This window comes from Nomascus leucogenys, chromosome 17 (genome assembly GCF_006542625.1).
Source record: "Nomascus leucogenys isolate Asia chromosome 17, Asia_NLE_v1, whole genome shotgun sequence".
Taxonomy (NCBI): Eukaryota; Metazoa; Chordata; class Mammalia; order Primates; family Hylobatidae; genus Nomascus; species Nomascus leucogenys.
In genome coordinates, this window is record NC_044397.1 from 47189104 (window position 1) to 47194617 (window position 5514).

Sequence of the window (5514 nt, forward strand, 5' to 3'; positions counted from 1 at the left end):
GTCGATCGCTGGGAGGTGGCGCGCTCTGATCAGAGGCCAACGCCAACCTTCTCCCTGTTTCTCCCCCTTCTTTTTTCCCCCTCTTGGAGGCTCGCATTGAATCGGCCCTAACGATTCTCGGATCGTCATTATTTGTAACCATAGAGCATCAGTTACCTCTTGAGGTCATCAGCGAGAATTTACGACTGGTTAACAAAAGCACATGATTCCGTAACGCCCCCCCACCCCCTTCTATATTTGGCCGCATATATAGCAAACCGAAGTACAGTGCATCACTATAATTCATTAATACATCATAAATCGTGAAGCACAGGGTTATAACAACCACGATCCACAAATCAAGCCCTCCGAAATCACCCAAATGAGCTCGTACTTTGTAAACTCCTTCTCGGGGCGTTGTCCAAATGGCCCGGAGTATCAGTCGCTAAATTATGGCAGTGGCAGCTCTGTGAGCGGCTCTTAAAGGGATCCCGCTGTCATGCACACCGGCTCTTACGGCTAAAATTACAGTGGGATGGACCTCAGCGTCAACCGCTCCTTGGCCTCCTCCAGCCACTTGGGCGCGGTGGGTGAGAGCTCGCGCGCCTTCCCCGGGCCCGCCCAGGAGCCCCGCTTCAGGCAAGCGGCTTGGAGCTGCTCCTGTCCTCACCTGAGTCCCTGCCCTACACCAATGGCAACAGCCATGGCGCCAAGCCCTGTGCTTTGTCCCTCTCCAACCAGGCGACCTCAGTCAGCATCAGCGCCAGTTTCACCGAAATGGACGAGGCCACTGCGTCCTCGGAGCCTGAGGAAGCGCCGAGCCAGCTAAGCAGCTCCAGCCTAGCTCCGGTGCAGCCAGAGCCCATGGCCACCTCCACAGCCACGCCTGAGGGGCAGACTCCACAGATATTCCCCTGGATGGGGAAGCTTCACATCAGCCATGGTAATTCTCTCTCTTTTTTGTCTTTCCAGCTTTCCTTCTCTGCGTTTTGGAGTGGAATGGGGGGACAAGGAGAGCTTGGCTTTTCTCTAAATATAGATTTATTTTTCCAACGGGGAGAAGTCTTTAAGAGGGGCCTCATAGCTTCATAGACAGAGCCAAACAGGGTATCTCTGTCAGAGGTGGGTATTTTTAATAATTTGTTTCCAGCTTTGGCTTAGGTTTTTATTAGCGCAGCTGTACCAGCTTTAGGATAAAGGATGGGGTTCATGTAATGTGGGGAAGGGTCCTGCTTTCCCCTGAAATTTTGAGACTGCCGCTAGCAAAGAAGGGTTGAGCAGTAAAAGGAGCTTTCCAGAGCAAAAGTGCAACCGCTCTCCTCCCTCCCGGGGGGAGCGGCCGCCTGAGCCCAGCCAAGGGTGAAGCACTTATGAGCGAGCAAGAGACAAAGCCGGGCGCACTGGGGGATGCAGGAGAAGGGGGTGCAGAAATCGAGCTTGAATGTGGGCATCTGGAGTAGAGAGGATTGGAGCTGTGGTGAGCTGGGTGCCCGGACACCTGGGTCCTGCCTTCCCGCCCCCTCCCACCCAGTGCCCCCTCCCTTATCCGGAATGAAGTTGCCTTGCGACTTTCCTCTATCTGCTCCAGATATGACCGGGCCGGACGGGAAAAGGGCCCAGACCGCGTATACCCTGGAGCTGGAAAAGGAGTTCCGCTTCAACCGCTACCTGACCCGGCTACCTGACCCGGCGATGGTGCATTGAGATCGCCCACGCACTCTGCCTGTCAGAGTGCCAGATCGAGATCTGGTTCCAGAACCGGCGCATGAAGTGGAAGGACAACAAACTGAAAAGTATGAGCCTGGCTACAGCCGGCAGCGCTTTCCAGCCCTGAGCCTGCCCAGGGGAGCCCAGTGGCCCAGGAGCCCGTGCCAGCCCCAGCCCTGGCCCCTCCAATCCTCCGCGCGCTGCTGCTACCCGCTGGGAACCAGTTCCCACAAGCCTGCCTCGCCCCGGCCTTGTGTTACGATATTTCGTTAGGTCTTAGGTCTTCCTGTGGCTCCCTTTCTCCTGGACTGGTTATCTTATTATTGTTAACAATAATTATTATTATTATTTTCCCTCCATGCTCCCAACTCCCTTCTGCTTGCCCCAAATCCATCAGTGTTTCCGAATGTTTGTGTCTGTGGTTGCAGTCCTTCCCCCAGGAAAAAAAAAAAAAAGAAATTCGCATGTTTAATGTGAACTGTCCCCTCCCCATCTGTGTTCTAACTTATTTATAAAAAGATGATCACTGTATTTTGAGTTTTAGCTGGAAACTTCTCTAAGGGGCAGCAGTTGAGGTGGGGTAGTGCTGCAGTGGGGCCAAACTGAGCTGGCTTGGGAGATGGAGTCTTTTTTCATTCTCCTCCTCCTCCCTCCCCACTCCCCAGGCCCAAGTCTCCTAGGGGCTTGGTCCTAGGGTGAGAAGGGGCTAGGGAGGAACAAAGGGATGATATTGAGAAGAGAGAAAGAAGATAGTGAGATTTAAGTTCCTGCCGCCTGGGTAGGCCCCACAAGGCCTGGTCAGGGAGTATACGGAAACAAAAATGATCCTCAGTGCAAAATGTCTTGTGTATTTCTCTGTGAATCCATGGGTCTGGCTAGAGGGCCCAAAGCTTATAAATATGGGGATAGTCTGGGTCAGACCCATCTCTCCCTTACCCATTTTGTTTCCAAGACTATTTGTAGTGAGTGAGTGGATGCTGTGCTAGTGTGAAATCTGTCTTTGCGGGGCCTGTCTCAGTGATTTGCTTTTGGTATTTGTTTGTAGCTTTCCTGGAAGTCAAATAAATGTTTCTCCCACTCCATTGCCCTTCTACTTGTCTTTTCTCCAAGGGGTCTGCCTCTCGCATCCCGGGCACACCCTACACCATTCTCAATAGATCTGGGGTACAGGGAAGAAAAAGTAGGCTGCTCCCCAACAGCTCTTCTCAGTCATGTAAGTCCCTGGCTTGGTCAGCAGTACTTGGGCCAGGGAACAGACCTTCGTGCCTGGGGGACTCCAATGCCCAGAAACCCCATGTGGGGCTCGGGCAGGGGAAAGGCTGAGCTAGACTCCATCCTGGTCTTTCACTAGCTGGCCAAGGAAGCCTCTGGAAAACCCTTCTGGGAAAGTAATTTGGGCCTAAGTCCTCAGCAGGAGGCTCCTGGCCTTTTGGGAGTGGTAGAGGCCTGCCCAGCCCCCTGTCTCCTACTCCAAGTCCCAATTCAGCTCTGCCACCAACTAAAGCAAAAAAAAAAAATTAGCTGGATGTCAAAGGATTTCTCTCACCCTCAGCCTTCCCTACCATTATCAAGGGCTCCTTCTCTCCAAGGGCCCAACTGATCTTCCCTCTTGATTAGGAGTTAGGGTCCCTTCAGAAAGACCCCTGGTTCCCCCTTCAGCCTGGCCCAGGGCCAGGGCCCAGTCAACCTCCATCCAAGTCAGCCTCCACTCTGAGCTCAAGAGTCAAGTCTGGACACTTACCCAGTCAATCCCTTCCAGCTTGGCCCAACTTCTTACTGGACTTTGGGGGAGGGGGAGCTGGTGAGGAGGCAGCCCAGGGTCCTGGAGGCTCTACTTGGCCCTCCTTTCCCTTCACCCCTTGACTTTGCCCCCCTTTGTCGATAGCAAACTATCCCAAAAGTCGCTGTGACATTTAGATGTCAAATGGATAGGGGTTTTATCTCAAAATTAGATCATAAAAATCGCCGAGAAGTCAGACAGGTACCCCTCACTGACTCGAGAAAGTCACGTGAGGTCCATAAAGTTAGTTTTATGGTTTTGGGGAGTTGACACCACGCAGTATATTTCACATTCTCCAGAATGTTAAGTGACACTTTAACTGCTCACTGTGGTGGGGAAGGGGGCAGAGGCAGGTGAGCACTCTCCCAGCCTGGAGCTGCGGGACCAGCCCAGAAGGCAGCGGCCACCCAGGCCAGCATTCCCGCAGTAAGTCGCTTTCAGCTTTCGCTTTTACCCCTTGCAATTCTGGGGCTTGGGACTGGGAGAAGAAAACTTGTTTCCAGCTGGGGCTGTGGGGTGATGTAGGGGAAATTTAGCCTGTTTTATGCACCCAGTTCTAAGGGACTGGGTGCCTGAAATGAGTGCTCTCAGTTTCATCAGGCCTCATCTGTCGGGGGGCACTTGATTTTTACTAGCAGGAGTGTCTGACTGTGGGGAAAAGGGCTTGTGTAGGGGATCCATGCTCCCTCAGTGCCAGTGGAAATTTAGGGACCAAGAAGGAGGGGTGTGTATTGCTGAAAGAAGGGGCCATTGTAGGGGGCCACTTCACTGCTGGATATCTTCAGACAGCTATCTCTCCACCCTCAGGCAAGAAAATTTATGACATTCATTTGTCAGAGGTGTGTGGGGGTGCACCGCTGGGCACTTTTATCTGGATACATCAGAGCTGAGAAAAAGCACCGGGTAGGTGGCTGCTGTGGGCTGCCTTGCCCTAGGGTGCTCTCTGGCTTTCAGATCTTTGAAGCCCATAAAAAGGGGTCCCTCCGGTTATCTTTGGCTTCATCAGGCTTCTCTGGGATGGGAAGCACAGCGCTGCTTTTGCCTCCGCCTTCAGCCTGTTGGTCTCAAGCTAATCTTTCTCCTTGGCTTGAAGTAGGATTCTGAAGTCAGATTAGGGAGCAGACAGAGGGGGTAATCCCCCCCAATTCAAAACCTAGTTCTTGAACCAGGAGTGGGAGAAGGGAACAGCTTCTTCTCTTGCCTAGAGGTGTTAGGTGTTTAAGTAGAACTCTGTCAGGCCCTCCATAAATAAAATCAGCTCAAGAATACAGATCCCTCAACTGTCAGGAGGAAATAGATTCAGGAGCTAGAAGAGAAAATAGGAAAGGTGCTTTCTTTCCTCTCTTTTTCCCTCTTCTCTTCCAGGCACACCCTCAAAGACCCCTTTGTTTTGTGACACCATAAACCAGAGAGACTTCAGGATTTGATCCCCAGAGTTTCTGTTATTTTCTAGAGAAAAGTCACCCTTCTAAAAGTCAGAGGCCTCTTCCCCACCAAATTAACCCCCCTCCAATTTAAGACCCACGGGGCTAACTACCCTGTCACTCCTGCTTTCACCAGCCTGCCATCTCCTGGATTCAGCTCACCAACTGCCATAGGTAGTTTCTGGGATTAGATATGTTGTGATACCCTACCTCGTTTTAACCCGATTGTCTCTCTTAGCTGATAAAGGCAGACAGACTCCATTTTAATTCCTTCACTTACAGCCCCTTTACCTCCCTCCCTTCAGGGCACAACTAGTGCAAGCTGACTCCAAGCACATCCAGGAATGCACTTACTAATAAGATATTGAGGCAAGCTGAACCAGCAGCTCCTGGGGATGCGCTCAGTGGATGGCACCTGCATTTATCACTTTGTGATAGTTTAAGCCCCTGCACCTGGAACTGTTTATTTTTTGTAACTGCTTCTGTAACCAATTAATTTTTTAAGTTTTTGCCAGTTCTGCTTCTGTAAAAATTGCTTCAGCTAAACTCCCCCTCCCCTATTTAGAGCACGGTATGAAAACAAATCTAGCCCCCTCTTTGGGGCTGAGAGAATTTTGAGCACTA

The 5514-nt window shown here is 51.6% G+C and overlaps 1 pseudogene; it reads left to right on the forward strand.

The window, feature by feature from the left end:
- Positions 1–361: 361 nt before the first annotated feature.
- Positions 362–1813, forward strand: LOC100607913 (annotated as a pseudogene).
- Positions 1814–5514: the final 3701 nt, after the last annotated feature.